The sequence below is a fragment of the Festucalex cinctus genome, chromosome 21, assembly GCF_051991245.1.
Source record: "Festucalex cinctus isolate MCC-2025b chromosome 21, RoL_Fcin_1.0, whole genome shotgun sequence".
In the NCBI taxonomy this organism is placed as follows: Eukaryota; Metazoa; Chordata; class Actinopteri; order Syngnathiformes; family Syngnathidae; genus Festucalex; species Festucalex cinctus.
In genome coordinates, this window is record NC_135431.1 from 7,312,480 (window position 1) to 7,329,253 (window position 16,774).

Here is a 16,774-nt window from a genome sequence, read left to right on the forward strand (position 1 = left end):
ATTAAACATAAATGTTAGACAGACAAATGATCAGTTCTCCTGCCTCATGTCAGGGGGCGATAGTGAGACCAGTGATTCTGTTTTGGCGCACTCTTTGGCGCCAAACAATAGAAGAAGTAGTATTAGCAAGCTAACAGCACGTCAAGTGTAGCCATCCAGTATTTTTTTTTCTCGTTGCTTGGCCTTTATTTCAAAATGGAGGATTACATCTCGAAATTGAAAGTTAGTCCAGCGCGTGCTCACTGTGCCAGCGACTACAGCATCGGTTTAGCGGCCATTCTCCGCACTGAAAAGACTGAAAACATACAGTTGGAACAGGACTTGGTCAGGGACGACGTTCTTCACTGGCAGGGATCTCCGTTGAGACAGAGAGTGACTTTTAAAGCCGAAGAAAGATAAGGAGGACTTTTACAAGCAAGTTATCGATGCTTTTATTCAAAAGGAGCGACGCATAGATTTCATTTATAAGTAAAGGTAAGACGATAACATTTTAAAAGTTATTTTTACTACAGTTTATATATTGTTATGGGAAAAAAATGCTGGGACGAATTTTTAAACAAAACACGTTACATGTTGCCAATCAAATGAACCAGCCGTAGGTTCATTTATTTGAAGGTTAATTTAGTTAACTAAAACTAATGAAAAAAACTACAATTCAAAGAACAATTGTGTTACCAAAATAAAATAAAAACGAAAATGCTTTTTAAAAAACAAAAACTAACTAAAACTAACTATAATTATAGCAAACATGTCCTTCGTTTTAGTTTTTGGCAATTAATTTAATGCATGAGCCTTTGTGGATGTTTTTAAATGTGATTTTTAGTAATTTATTTGAATATAAACCGGAATAATGACGTTTGAAATAGGGATAGACCGATAATCGGCCGGGCCGATTATCGGCGCCGATATTTGGCATTTTGACAAATATCGCCATCGGCCATTTTTTTAATCTGAAGGCCGATAAAGGTCACTGAGCAGGGAATACTTGCGAACGTAGCGAATTTGGGGTTTTCATCAGGATTTGTAAGATGTTCGCAGTCAGTTTTTATTTGTCGAATACACATTTGGAACATATTCACACAATTTTTCACCGCGAAAATCTTTTTGAAACGTTTTTACGAACCCTAACAAAAACCCCAAATGAGCTACATTCACATGAATTTGTTACTCAGTGAGAAATTATATATAGTTTGAAAGAATTCCCCCCCATTTTACTGCGAATGAATATCGGCTTGAAATATCGGTTATCGGCCGAATTGTCTACAAATAATCTGTATCGGTATCGGCCTTGAAAAAAAACATATCGGTCTATCACTAGTTTGAAAGTATGTCACGCAGAAGTAACGTCATCGAGCAGCAGCCAATAGAAAAGCACCTTCAGATGACGTTGCTCCCAAGATGTTTTTTAAATATTTTGCACAATACACATTTTTTTTTAAACTAATACTAATACTGAAACTAACAAAAGAACTAATGAAAACTAACAGAAACACGCTGAAAACTAATAGAAACTAACTAAAATGAAAAATTCCAAAACTATAATAACCTTACTGCCATATTACAAATAAATTGGTTTATATACTGTAGCATTTTTCGAAATATGCAAAAGCACAAATAAATTATATGTACAATTTTTCGGACTAAACACAATTTCTCTTCATCACATTATGTGGCCCTTGAGTCCTTCTGATTTTCTGCATGTGGCCCTCAAATGAAAAAGTTTGGACACCCCTGGTATAACCCCTTTCAAAATTTGCCTTGACATGAGAACATTTGCAATTTCAGAACGGTCCCAAGCGCGTTCCACAATAAATGACTGACTCAAATCTTTGTCACCGAACGATTTCTCCACGAGACTCCGCCTTCATCACTCCTCCGCCTCGGTTTGCTTTGTTCTACTAAAGTGCACCTTCATGCTTGCCTTGCAAATTGCAGTTTTTACTTAACACAGCACTTAATTGCCAGCACATGCTTGAGTGGTCACGGTGCCCATCAGAAGCAAAATGAGCCGCAACAGCGCGGCATATATTATCGTGGAATCAGCTGCCACGGTGCCAGGCTTCCACTCTAAGCCCTCGCCTGATTGCAAAGCGGAGCCGAGTCCATCTCTGGGGTATCGGTACCAGATGGCGGTGCCAGTAACAGCACTAGGAGGAAAAATGGAAGTGCGGGATGAGAAATGAAGAGCGGAAGGGAGAGTCAAAGATTGGATGGAAAAGCGCTCGGTGTGATTATTAGATTCCTAAACTCAGTTGGCTACGGGTGGATTTGCATAGCCTTGGGTTGGCAGTGGCCCACTTTCCTCTCCTTGTCGGTCTCTCAGATTGCCAGCGCATTCTATTATTTGTCAAGGCGGAGGGAAAAGAAAATAAGAGAGCTAGTCAGTTTACATTCGACGATTTTCCTTCCTCGTGCTGTTAAAAATAAAGGAACAGAAGTGTTTAGGAGTCAAAGCAATGGAGAGATTAGAGGACAATTTTCTGCCAGCAATGAGACCAACTCAGACGGTTCAAATGACTTCGACACATTAGCTTCTCATCCCATTTTGATCTCAATTACAAAATAGGAACGGCACAGAGCCTGACGCATATGGTGGCTGAAGGAAAATAAATAATTCATTGCATAAAGATCAGCCTATAATTCTGACTCCCAAGTGTTTACGTTATAACAAAACTATACACGTGAACGTGGTCAGTTAAATTACCCAAACTAGTAGTTTAGTTTTCCATGGGCAACTTGCAGCTTGTGGGCTCTAAACAGGCACCTGAAGGGGCTCCTAAGATGCGTAACGAGGATCCATCACTGCATTTGCCCTCCTTCGATCTCCCATAAAGAAATTGGGAATATTTGACTAAATAAAAGCTTTCAGTCAAGATAGACTGTTTAAAACCTGTACTGGGGGCAGGCCTGGACTGGGCATCTGGCATGGAGGGCAAATGCCCGGTGGGCCGACACCTTTTGGGGCTCAGTGATGCTAATTTATTATAATTGTCCTCCATTTTTCCACAAGAGACCACCCCACAATTTAGAAGGAACAGCCCATTAATCCATTTAAAATATAGACAACAAACTGAACCAATGTCAGTGGCAGAGCTATAATGTAGCCAGGGATGGTTAGGAGTCGGGTTAAAATACAGATTTTTGGTGCCAATGCAGCCTTGAGTAATTCCAGTTGCAACGCAGCAGACATGTCCATGTCAAAATTTAGCAGTAATACATTTAATAATAATGCATATATTTGTGATGAATAGGGTCAAGTTGGATTTTACAATTTTAAAAATGTGCAGAATTTCACAAGTTATTTCATATTAAAGATTAGGTAGTTCATAATATGAGAAGAAAAATGCACCGAGCTGTCATATGCATTTATGCCATCTAGTGGCAGAAAATGACCAACACAAATCAATATCACTCGTTTTTTTACAGCAATTTTAACTCAATTTTATGAATTATTAGGAAATTACTGTATCAATGGCTAAAGGATGCAGCTATATTTCTATTAGTTTAACATTTTTTTCCAACAGCATGAAAACTTAAAAAATGATTGTACATTTTATTAATTTTATTGTTCACTCAGAACAGATATAAAATTTGCGATTAATCGGGAGTTAAATATTGAAGTCATGCGATGAAAAAATAATAATTATATATACATACATTTAAATGTTTTTTATGTGCGATTAATGACTTGGAAAGCCTGTACTGAAGAAATTCCAGTACAAAATTTAGCAGTAATAAATGTTAAATTTAATAATGATGCATATATGCCTGGAGACTGGGGTGAAGTTGTATTTTACAATGTTAAAAATGTGCAGAATTTCACAAGTTACTTCATGTTAAAGATTAGATGGCTCTTAATATGAAAAGAAATTTGCACTGAGCTGTCACCAATGTCTTACCAATGCAATTATGCCATCTAGTGGCAGAAAAAACGACCTAAACACAAATCAATATCACACTCATCTTTTTAATTTGAACTGAATTTTAGGAATTATTGTGAAATTACTGCATCAATGACTAGATGTAGCCATATTTCTATTAAACATTTTTTTCGACTTATGTTAAGAGTATGAAAATATTTTATTGTACATTTAGAACAGATAAGATTAGCAATTTGATCGTGAGTTAATTATTGAAGTCATGCAATTAATTTCAATTTAAAAAAAATAATAATCGTTTGACACCCCTAATATATATATGAAGCAGTATTGTGGGAGGACCAATCGTAGTTAGTCTCGAGACCATGTCACCATGACAACACACTCGACTCACAAGGTCATAAAAACTATTGACCACATAATCATAGCCTGTAATGACACTATATTATAGTTCCGAGGTTTAATTGGATAAATGCTTTCATTTAAGGACAAAACACTGTTGCAGAGAATATCCACATAAACTGTAATTGGATTATGACTTTTTTAATCAAAAAAAATAAATAAAAGGACTTTTTATATTAAATTCCAGCTCAATGCCAATCTGTTAATTTTTATCATTTACAAAAGACTACATCATATTGACATGATTTTGTTTTTGTGTACAATGCCAACATGACCTAACGCACCAACCTGAGAGACGGTCAAAGGTGCCATTCATCATTACGTGCGGGAAATAAACATTGTGTGCTTGATGCCAGATCATTTATCCATTTGACAAAACAAAAATTCAATCCAAAAGTGCCAGCACACGTCTCACAATACCTGCATGAGCACAGCCCGTTATGATAATAAACCCCACGTGAACAGCTTTTGGAGGTTGCTGAGAATTTCAAAACAAATGAAAAGATGATTGCTTTTTAGGTTCATAAAAGAACTCATTCCTCTATAAAATTGCCAGTGGCAGTACAAATTGAAGTGGGGAGGGGGAGAAAGATTTTTTTTTTTTTCTTAAAAAAAAAAAAAAAGTTCAGTTGACAAGTTGGAGAAGGTGCCTTTCGGAGGATGATGAAACGCAGCACATGAATGACAATAGTGAGAGAAAAATGTGCACTTTTTTTTTTCTTCTTCTTTAATCGCTCCTTGTGTATTCAGAGGCACACATCAAGCTGTCACTTAAAAAATAAATCTTTTGCTGGAAATTATTCCCGTTCCAGCTTTGTATCGAAAAGGTTGAATATAACCAAACTTGCTTTTCAAATGAGGATAAGTGGGTAATGGGCTCGAAGCATTTAACTGTGGAAGTGTAAAATACAAAACAAACATACAATAAATGGCGGAAAATTGCTCTTTTGGAAGGTGAAAGAGAAAATGGAACTGTAATTACAGAGTCATCATTACACAAATTGGTCATTACTGAAGTAGCCTTTTCGCATTCAATGGTTGAATCCAAATGATTGCAAGGTCAACATAATTTTCATTCAAATTGAGAATTATGATTTTTGTCCAATAAAAAGCTCTTTTTTTTTCTTTTTTTTTTTTACACATATATAACCTGATATGAAGTGTTTTCAAATGCTGCGACTCAGTAACCATTACATATGAATATAAATTTTCAACATTTTTTATTTTTCTTCATCTCGCAATGTTTTGGCTCACTCTCACATGGTCATCAATGCCAGACGCAGGTTGGTAATGCTGTGGAGCATTTAGCAAACCTGACACACCAGAGGGTTTGTATCACAAAATGGATTGTTTCAAAATCTGTCTGGGGAATTGCTGACAGAAATTGTTTGGAAAAGGGCAAGCGTTGGAAAATAATAAGTCAAACTTTGCCGTCTGTCACATTTATTATGAGCCAGTCAAGTGGTGTAAACGACATAGTGCTAGTTAGAGCCCTATTAATTAATATTCGAAATAGTTTGTCAGGTTGTCACTGTTTTTCCAGGTCCATACTGTGCCCCCCTTTTTAAAGTAGCACAGATGAGGCCTTGTTGTTGTTTTTTCAGTACCTCCAACAATGTTAACCACTTTCATAGAATTAAATAAGGGTCATTTCATATTCAGGACTATTTTATTAATAATCAAGTATTTTTTATTATTATTATTATTATTATTTAAAATTGTCCAAATCCACTGATTTCAGTATAACAAACGGTGTTGTTCACTGATTTCTGTCATACTTCATGGCAGAATGATTATCTTCTGTGATTAATCAAAATAAGACATTTGCAATCAATACAACTTCAATCCTTTTTTTTTTTTTTTCTTTTTTAATCACGATACAAATATCCAACCATCCATCCATTTTCTGAACCGCTTATTCCTCACAAAGGTCGCAGGGGTGCTGGAGCCTATCTCAGCTGACTACGGGCAGGAGGCGGGGTACACCCTGAACTGGTTGCCAGCCAATTGCAGGGCAACTAAACAAATATGAAGTATGAAATAAACACCAATCACTGGTAAATAAACAGTAGTCAGGGAAAAATGTTTTTGTAATACACTTTAATGCAAAATTAAAAGGAGTCCGATTAGTCGATTAACTCATTTGCTCCCAAAACGTATACTCTATTTTAAATGTATTAAGTATCCCGAAGACGTACTTCTACGTTTTTTTGTTTTTTTTTGTTTACCGCGAGAGCATGCAGAAGGCTTTGATGCAGCCTCTCAACTGCAGAGAATGGGTGAAAAAAATTGTACTAATTACAAACACGGCCAGCAGGTGGCAGTAGAGTATAAAAGATCATCCAGGGCTATGATGAAAACAAGCGGTTTCCCCACAATTCTAAGTAGATTTGTGAATAATGATGAACCTTAGCTGTTTTCTAATGCTAATTGCTGAAAAACGGAAACAGGTAGAAAATATAGTTTTTGTTTTTCCTGATGAAGGAAGAGACTTTAATCTTTCTTTCGGTAGGTTTCATGTTTTTATAGCAATAGAACACAATATTCCGTGGGCCTTGCAAAATTAGTCAAAATCCAGTAAAACAGCCGGGAGCGAAGGGGATTGCTTCAGTGAAAATGGCTGGGAGTGAATGAGTTAATCGATTGAATAATCAACAGATGAATCGATTCTAAACATATTCGATAGTGACAGCACTAGTACGGACGTTTGTTATTCCTGACTGTGTTCTGTAGAGATTATGAAAGAGATTCTTGAAGCGTGTGCACATCATCAACACCATCGAAATGGCTGTGGTTGATTTTAAATACAATCCCAGACTTGCTTAAAAAAAACTGCTACTAGCGAGAAACATACAGTAGTCTTGCCCTTTATATGTTTGGCAGTTGAATCTCAACCCCCTGAGGGAGGCGCGCACCCATTTACGGGCCATTAAATGATGATTGATGAGGCATCCTCGCAATAAGCCTTGCACTACTTTGGAAACAATCTGTTATCCCTAAAACACCAAAAGCCGGGCCACTTTGCTGTATTAGGCCCCGTAATTTCCCTGCGCCGAGGGAATGGAAGTCATTAGCTGTTTAAGTGACAGTAGAGCGCTTCCAAGGGCAAGTTGTCCTGAGATGGAAAGTCCTCATTCTAACTGAAGGTCAGAGGGCAACAAGTTTGTCACACCCCTAGGGAACCTCACATAAAAGACACCCGCGCTCTGTTTAAAAAAAAAAAGAAAAAAAAAAGTCACTTAGTGATACAGTAATTTCATAATTCAGAAAATTAAATTAAAAAGATGTACTGTAAAAAAAAAAAAAAGTGTGATATTGATTTGTGTTGAGGCCATTTTCTGCCACAAGATGGCATAATTGCATGTCTAAGACATTGACGACAGCTCAGTGCATTTTTCGTACAGGCTTTCCAAGTATCACACGTTAATAAAATTTGTGGCATTAAATTAACTCAAAATTAACGCACTAATTTTGACACCCCAGGTTTAATTAAAATATCTTACTTTAATGCTAGGGTCAATTTGAAATCCATCCACTTATGTCATACGAGCTGCTATCTTGAGTTGGCTAACATTTTAGTCAAAAATGATGAATATCTTTAAAAAATAAATAAATAAATAAGAAAATACTGTATTTTTCATTCTGTACTTCCCACTGATGCATAATGTCTAAAAATAGATTTGATGGTCACTCAGCCGAAGTCAAACTAATTATTAAATTACCCTAAAGTAATTCGCTGACATATTTGTTCTCTTGCCAATGCAAATGTTTCATGTTGAGTTGTTCTAAATAGCCTGTCAACGAAATGGAATTTATTCATGTAATTGTGGCGCTACATCGACAGGTAAGAAGTGTGACTCATTCGCTAGGCTAATGAAACTTCAATCACAGTTTTCATGAACACTGAATGAGACGTTGACACATGTGATGGATTTTTAGACCTTTAAAATTAAGCACACACTGTGAGGAAATAAGGTTTTTATTCCACAGCAAATGGATATGATACAGTAAGTTTTTACTGCCATTTTATTTCAGCATGTTTTTTGCACCAAACGAGATGTTTACAGAGAGAATAAATGAATCACCGACTGAGATGGACAGACAACAATAGGAAATAAACTGTGATTCAGGACATACTACAGAAGTGAAATGATTGTCTGATTTTGTTTGTTTCTTTCTTTCTTTCTTTAAATGTTGGAGCACACAGAAGGTCTTGATGCAGCTTCTGACCTGAAGAGGTCGCTTAAAGCAGTGGTAGTTATTACAAAAAAGGCCAGCAGGTGGCAGCAGAGTATAAGAGATCAGCCAGGGCCATGTTGCAACAAGCTGTTTTTGACAGTGTATGACAGATTTGTGGAAAAAAACAAAAAATGAAACTTAGCTATATTCTAATGCTAATTGTTGCAAAACGGAAACAGATAAAAATATACCTTTTTTTTTTTTTTTTTTTACTGATGGAAGAAGAGACTTTAATCTATAGCAATAGAACACAATATTCTGTGGGCCTTGCAAAATCAGTCAAAATACAGTAAAACAGCCGGGAGCGAACGGGATTACTTTTAACTCATTCACTCCCAGGCATTTTCACAGAAGCAATGAGACTTTAAGCTTTTTCACCCTTCTAATTCTAAATATTGTTTTGCAAATGACGAACCACAAATCTAGTGACTTCTTACAGTGTTATTCAGGGGTTAAAATGAATGTGCCAATTATGGGACATTTTATCACGGCACATTTGTGATTGGGCACACATTGTCATCTCACAGAAATAAGTGGTGGGTGCTAAATGAGCCTCCAAAGGATTTAAGGGGATTTTATTAGCTTGCCATGTAATAAATCATCATGGAACACACATTCGAGGGGCATGACAGCATCTTGCATGGATGGTAAGCCACTGAGATGATAATTGCTCGACTTTACTTGACAGATAAAGAGCGTAACTGACTGGAAGGTCAGAGTCATAATTTCATTTAAAAAAAAAAAAAGTAATATACTGTAATTGGAATCTGACCTTTAATTAAATAAGTCCAGTCACGTCATCTAGACACATTCAATGAACTGCAGGGTAGCACTGGGCAATTAATCAAATGTAATTATGATTTAGATTTTGGCACCTCATGATAATAAAACATAGAAGAAGAAAAAATAATGTGCCGAATGGCGCCGTAGGTTTTTGCAAGTTCTTAAGTTGTTAAGGGGGCCCTGAATGCACAAAATGGTGGCCATTTCACCCATCCACCCAACTATTGTATTTAAATTTTCCTGGTCAGAAAGTAAACAAATTCAGTCTCTGTGAGAAGTTGTTTTCAAGTTTTTTGAAAAGAACTGCACACAATTCAAACAAGAATATTAGCGATTAGTAAGGGTGTCACGATTTCGATTTTTTATCGAAATCGATCGAAATTACGTCACGATTTCGAGCATCGAAATAGAAGAGAGGACACACGATTCGATGCCCCCCCCCCGCGCCCGCCACCGCCGCCACCGCCACCTCCCAGGAAAGCAAATGAGACGCAGCCATTCAGCTACTAGCTAACGGCACTTGTTAGCTGACTTCTCCTGCAGTCATGATGGCAAGCGCGGACAGACACAGCAATGGTGCTTCAAGCCGCTCCCGCTTCTCTCGTCACCAGTTTGGAAACATTTTGCGTTCCCGGTGAGTTATGTCGACAACGTTCACGTTGTCGATAAAAAGACCACAGTTGCAAGATATGCTATGTGCGCGTACTGTACTCGGCCACGGTGTTACGCCCGGCTCGTCAAGGGGAAGGGAAGTAACACAATAACAGAAAATATAGAGTAGATAAACACGGGTCGACTTTAACATCTGAGTAGTTTTAATTGAAATTTCAGGCAGGGGTTTGACAAGGGAGTGAAAGTGGAAGGTGAACAAATAATAACCGCATTTGACAGAACTGACAGAACGGAGGAGAAACAACAATAACCAATAGGGGTATAATACACGGATACACAATAGCGTCGCGCTGGCACAGTCGTCCAATCGGAGTGTCGCGCTGGCACAGTCGTCCAATCGGAGTGTCGCGCTGGCACAGTCCTCCAATCAGAGTGTCGCGCTGGCGCATTCAAACTGAAGTACCATTATACGGGCACCAGCCGACACAAACACACACATACATACTAGGGGAGCGGAGCCGGCGGCGGGCCCGAGCCGCCAGCCGTAACAACGGGAAACACGACAAACATGACGGGACATTTACGCAGGCATCACAAAGATTTAGATTTATCAAATTCAACTAGAAGTGGGAAAACAACGGTCCAACCAACTATTTCATCCTCATTTACAGTGAAACTTCCACACACTTCAGCTCGCGCGAAACGCCAGATCCATAGGTCTATTTATAGCAGCAGACCTGCAGCCTTGGAAAACGCTGGATTCAAACATTTAATTAGTGTACTTGAACCACGCTACAGTATGCCCAGCAACTGTAAATGTTGGGATATAGTTTGTTCAGGCTGTATTTGTTCCATGACTTTGGATACAATATATTTTTTGTTGTTGTTGCACATTGCACATTATTTTAAGAGGAACGCACAGCACACTGTTGTAACCAAAAACAGTCAATAGATGGCAGGCACCCACTGTGACTTTTTGTTTTTTTATTTTTTATTTTACACTTCAGTAAGAACAAGACGGTTAACTTTATATTGTAAATAAATTCTTTGAATTTGATCATTCCTGCCTAATGTCAATTATCATATATTACATAAATTTACACAAAAATAATATGGAAATTGCATCACCTATATGTAGCCGATCTTTTGAAATAAGATTTACTGTACAATGAATAGAACCAATGATCATAGACTAGCCTTAGCCTACAGAAGCATATGCCTCTGTGTTATAAAGTGGGGGAGCGGGGAAAAAAAATCGAAAAAAAAATCGAATCGTGACCCCAAAATCGAAATTTAAATCGAATCGTGGAGTTGGCGAATCGTGACACCCCTAGCGATTAGACTCGTCAATGATATCAAAGTAAACTAAATTAGGTTAAAGAGTGGTAATTTTTTTTTAAGGTAGCTTGGATTCTCCAAAGATGGAATAAGGTGATATGGAAGGGAACATTCATTTGACACCTGGTTGGCAAATATAAAAAATATAAGCGGGAAGAGGTTTACATTGATACACGGACATTTTGAGAATTACAGAGGAAACGAGACTGTCAATATCTCCTGTTGGGTGATTCGTGATTTTCTGTCACTCTGAGCTGAAACAATTTGCAAATTAGCCCCTTATTAAGGTTGATGAATCAAGTAATGAGATGAGTCAAGGAAAGATTTTTGGCTTGTGAGGGTGCTAATCAAGCTTTTAATGAACTTCAATGCAGTCTTTTGCTCTTTCCCAGACAAATAGCTTGCTAAGTTAGGTACACTGATTAGCTGACAGAACATATTCATGTGATTTTCAACATTGTCGAACGTGAATACTATGGAGGATCAAAAATACCCAAATAAATAAAGTGAAAATAAAAATGGATATAAAAATATAATTCCAAAAATTAAATCCAAAAACATAATGGAAGTGGAAATAAAAACAAAAATACACTAGGAGTGTCAAAATGCCATTACAAAAAAAATTATATAGTTTTTTTTTTTTGTTTGTTTGTTTTTTTTAACGTGCAATGACACCCCCCACGCCCCCATTTCACTTTCATTTTATTAGTTTATTTGTACAAACTGTACTGTACTGACGTAGACCAAAACTACACAATTTGGTGGAAGGCTCCACTTTTTATTTGATTCATCCTTCTTCATCTGTCAACATTTCAGCTTCTCACTCATGTATTTTTTGTGTATTAGTTGTTTTGTTAAGACACACAATATATTTGTGAGGGTTCTTCAACGGAACACAAGAGGAAGAGAATCAGCCTATTGTGAAATGTGAAGAGCTGACATGATGGCCATTACAATCGCGTGACGGCCAATTATGACTTCTTTTCCACTGCGTGTTGAAAAAAATTGACAGGATTTCCAAGTCCAAGTGAAGTTCAGCCTCTTTAATGACAGTTTATAGCGAGCGCTTCCACAAAAGCTTCCGTTGCACAAAGCCAGAAATGTCAATTTAACACATCAAATTACAGCTCAAGGCTTCTGTACGCAGTAAGAGTGCAGTTATCACTGCAGTCATACATTTTTTTTTTTTTTTGATGGTTTAAATATTTCGGAACTCATTTAAAATCTCTGTGGCAAATCATGAACAGAACTTTTTTTTTTTTTTTTTTCCTGAAGCTTTGAATTTAAGATCGGTTTATTGGTAACATTACAGCGTCACAATTAATTCACATTGGGATCTTTTATTGTTTTGAGAAGGACCTCGTAAACAGGCTTATTTCAACAAGACAAGAAACATCATGTGTCATCAATTCTTGATCCTTAGGATATTTTAATAAAGGCATGTCACTGGCATTATTGTTATTAAAAGACTTGGGAACACTTTGATTTTTAAAGGTACGTGTCTCCTTTAAGTCCCTTGTTTCATATTTCTAGGTTACATTTTCCACTATCACTATGTCGGCAAAAATATCCCAGAACATGGTGACCCGTCATGGAGCTTTGCTCATGGGTAACTTGACATTTATATACACGTACAAAATGTAATCAAGGGATACAATCTGTGCAGGTTCTTACAGGTGACCCACTTTTACCGAAATGGTCCTCACCTCGGAGTCTCTGAAGTAGGTGGCAGGCAGAAAGGTGAGAACTAAAGGCTGGAAAGTTCGAATAGTGAAGTCATACGCTGTCATCGAGGGACTGCAGAATTATTGGGGCGGACAGAATAAAAGAGGAATAAGAGCAGTAAGGTAATGAACACAAAACTGGTTCTTTAGATCAATGCTTTTTACAACTATAAAAAAGAAAAGAGACTTATCTTTGAACAAAAAACCCTGTGAAACCATGTGCGTCCCCGACATAACATAAATTCTGTTATTCCGTTTTGTAGAACGGTAAAATAAAACCTGTAGACACTGTATGTCTCTAGTACATAACATTTTATGATGGTGTGGTTTTAGCACATATTCAAATGTAGAATTAGTTTGTATTTTTTTTGTAAGAACTTAAAAACAAGTAAATATACCAAAAAAAAAGGCTAAGATGTGATTTCATCACAGTGTCTGTTTTCACTTACTGCTACATTGTACTGAATTTCTACAGTATTACAAGCAATCGAAGACACTATCAGGCTGTCCAAAACTGATGTCAAACAATTGTCATTTCCGCGTAGATGCTAACGTTAGCTTACCCAGTTATTACGGCTTGTATATTGCAGTATTAAACTCCACAGTCTAGACTTTGCTGCTCCAGTCTCCTCTCAAGTCACTTTTATCTACTTACATGACCAACATCCCCAGGTTGAGAGCACCATTGTTCTTTGTTAGCATGACAAGGAGCATACAGTGTGGCTCGTTCTGTCAGAGCTGTTTCCCGCAACTGCTGAGGTGGTATTGTAGAGCATGTCAAACCAAAGCAAGTACAGTCGAATCGGGCAGGTACACCAAAAGTGTGATAAATTAGCCAGCTCTTTTCTCCATAATTAAAAACCAAGTCGTAGCAAAAGTACCTTCAACTGGTGTGATGCTTAAAAAGCAAAATAACTCATCTAAATCCCCTTGAACATCAAAAAGTCAGTACATCTAACCATTAGGTGGTGTACTTCTTGTGATTTTTGATAGCACAATTAGCATCACAGAGTATCGCAATCACCTTTCTCATTAAATGCCCTCCAGATGTGTGCTGCTTATAGCCCGGCTCTCATCTCAAGGACAGCCACCTGGCGTCTGCCGAGAGCTGCCTGCTCATCACTGTTTGATTCTGCCAGCGCCAGCAAACTGCTGTTTTATCAGGATGGCTAATTATAGGCAGAGAAGGATGTGGGAACAGCGTCCTGCCTCCAGAGTAACACAGCGTGCCCACACATTCGTTTTGGAACACGTTCGCTTCGCAGAGACAACCACAGGCTGACACGGGCGTTAGTGTAAATGTGGAGAGCAGGTCTGTACAAACATAAATATCCACTATCCATCAATCACAGGAACAGGATATAAAAAAAAATAAAAAAAAATGACAACAGCACGGCTGTGGTTTGCCAGTAGCAGAAATTGTTCTTTGACCTCTATTTGTGGCCCCTGAACTCTGTGGTCTTTGTTTGTATCCTGAGTCCAGACCATAACCCCGTGTTGTTTGGTTTTAAGTCCAGTCGAGATGTCAACGTCTACTAGAGCTCCAGAGGATGTTGTTTTAGAATTAGAAGGTACCAGAGTTCACCATTTGCTCTTTTGTTTTTTGTACAGCTGTGCTTTTAGCTTTTTCACTTTACCATAGAAAGGTTAATAAGATATGCTGTAAATTGCTAAATCAATGAATACAACAGTCATACCTATAGCCCAATTGGCATCCAAAATGTCACTTGAAAGGTTCTGTATATGTCACGATTTTTTGTTTATTATTATTAATATTCAGCAAAATATGTTCTAACGTCTAAATATTTTCAACCGTTTATCCTCTTCAGGGCGTGTCTGTGTATTGATTGCATGCATGTTGTACTGTTAAATATATGTGACGTGAACCGTATGTCTTTATCTAATACGTTTGTCCCCTAATGTTGATGTTTCAAAGCTGGAGTTGGAGACATTAGAGACCTTAGCGGTCAATACAAAGACTGTAAAAATAATTTCCAATCACATTGCCCGCTAATTGGTTATGAAACGAAAACAGAACAACTGCTACCATGGGTTTACTTTACATAACATGCTATTAAAACGGGAACGAAAGTTTAGTTTGACATATTTTCTGTTATTCCAGAAAATGCCATATCTCACTGAGCAGTGTTTGCGCATGTAGCGAATGTCTGTTTTTCATAGAGCTCGTTAAAGGTTGCAGATGGTTGCAAAATGTTGCAAAGATGTTCCCAGAGTTTGTATTTGTGGCACACAGCTTTTATTATTACAAAGAAATTCTCAACACATCCAAAATTTATTTACGATAAGAAAACTGCAACAAGAAAAACTGCAACTGTCTAGGAACGCGGGGAAAAAAAACATTCGCTACATACGCAAATAGTTGTGGCTCATTGAGATACGGGCTTTAGTCTACGTAAAGCCCTTATCCCACTGAGGGGCGAACGTTTGCAACACTAGCAAATGTTGATTTCACATCAGGGTTCGTTCAAGGTTGCAACGTTTCCTCAATGTTCCTAAACATCCTTCATGGTTCTTTAAACAGTCTTATTTTTTTCTTTTGTCACATGATCAACATTTCCTTGTGACAAGAAAAAAAACATTGCAACATTTCCTAAATGTTCCTAAACATTCTCTAAACATCCTTAATGGTTCTTTAAACAGTCTTATTGTTTTTTCTTGTCACAAGGAAATGTTGATCATGTGACAAGAGAAAAAAACACATTAAAACTGTTTTAAGAACCATTAAGGATGTTTAGAGAATGTTTAGGAACATTTAGGAAATGTTTCAACTTTGAACAAAGTCTGTTTTTTTTTCTCTTGTCACATGTTCAACATTTTCTTGTGACAAGAAAAACCAGACTGCTTAGAGAACCAGTTAAGAGAACGTTTAGGAAATGCTGCAACCTTGAACGAACTCTGATATGAAATTAACATTCGATAGCGTGACAAATGTTCGACCCCTCAGTGGGATACGGGCGTAAACCTGACATCTTATTGGACTCCCTCTAAAATGGGAAACTGAATATTTGTTTCCAAACTAGCTGAATTAATTAGTTCAATTTATAGTATGTTCACATTAACTCTTTGACTGTTCAAGACGTTTAATAATGATTCGTAAAATTCAGATGCTGTTGTGATGGTACATCGTGTGATTTCTTTATTATTATAATCCTTTCATACTATGGTGTTCCACAGGGTGCAATTCTGGGGCCTCTGCTGTTTTCATTGTATCTGTTGCCCCTGAGTTTCATCATTAGAAAACAGCGGTTGTTGTTTTAAAGTGCGCTATAAATATAGAGTTGATGAGTGATGGGAGTCGGCATCCTAACTGCATGATTGATTTGCAATGCCAAGTTGAGTGAGTCTAATCCAGCTAGTTTTAAATGTTAACAACACATCAGTATCACTTTGTCATGGAGAGCCCTTATTTAAGCAGATATGGAAGTTATAAATGTTTTGAGTTATTCCATTGCTCCAACATTACAGGATGAATATTATGACTGACAGAAATGGAACAACACAAAAACCTAATGCAGAATAAAAACAAAGAAAAGAAATGAAAAAAAAAAAAAGCATTTTAAACAAGTGTTGATTTCGCTTCAGATGTTTGCTGCCTTGATCATGTCTGTGGCATTTATTTGGTAAATGTCAAGCTCACTTTGAGCTCCGGAATGTTTGTGCTACTATCATCGTGAAATCTCATCATGAAAAATCATCATAAAAAAAGCTTTAACACCTCAATATATCTGTTGACAGCACTCCATTTGTCAGACACATCACCAATCACAACCAGCATAA

General features: G+C 37.3%; 1 protein-coding gene and 2 long non-coding RNA genes across 5 annotated transcripts in view; 2 read left to right on the forward strand and 1 right to left on the reverse strand.

Moving 5' to 3' along the window:
- Window positions 1-16,774, forward strand: part of LOC144010106 (uncharacterized) — a 113,930-nt gene that overhangs the window by 86,669 nt on the left and 10,487 nt on the right. The window lies entirely within an intron of this gene.
- LOC144010113 (uncharacterized) overlaps window positions 1-16,774 on the reverse strand; it is a 109,011-nt gene that overhangs the window by 84,755 nt on the left and 7,482 nt on the right. The gene's annotated exons all lie outside the window — the stretch shown is intronic.
- Window positions 133-14,410, forward strand: LOC144010115 (uncharacterized). The gene is made up of 3 exons (XR_013281145.1): window positions 133-474; window positions 12,919-12,992; window positions 14,024-14,410. It is a non-coding gene; the product is annotated as an uncharacterized LOC144010115 (long non-coding RNA).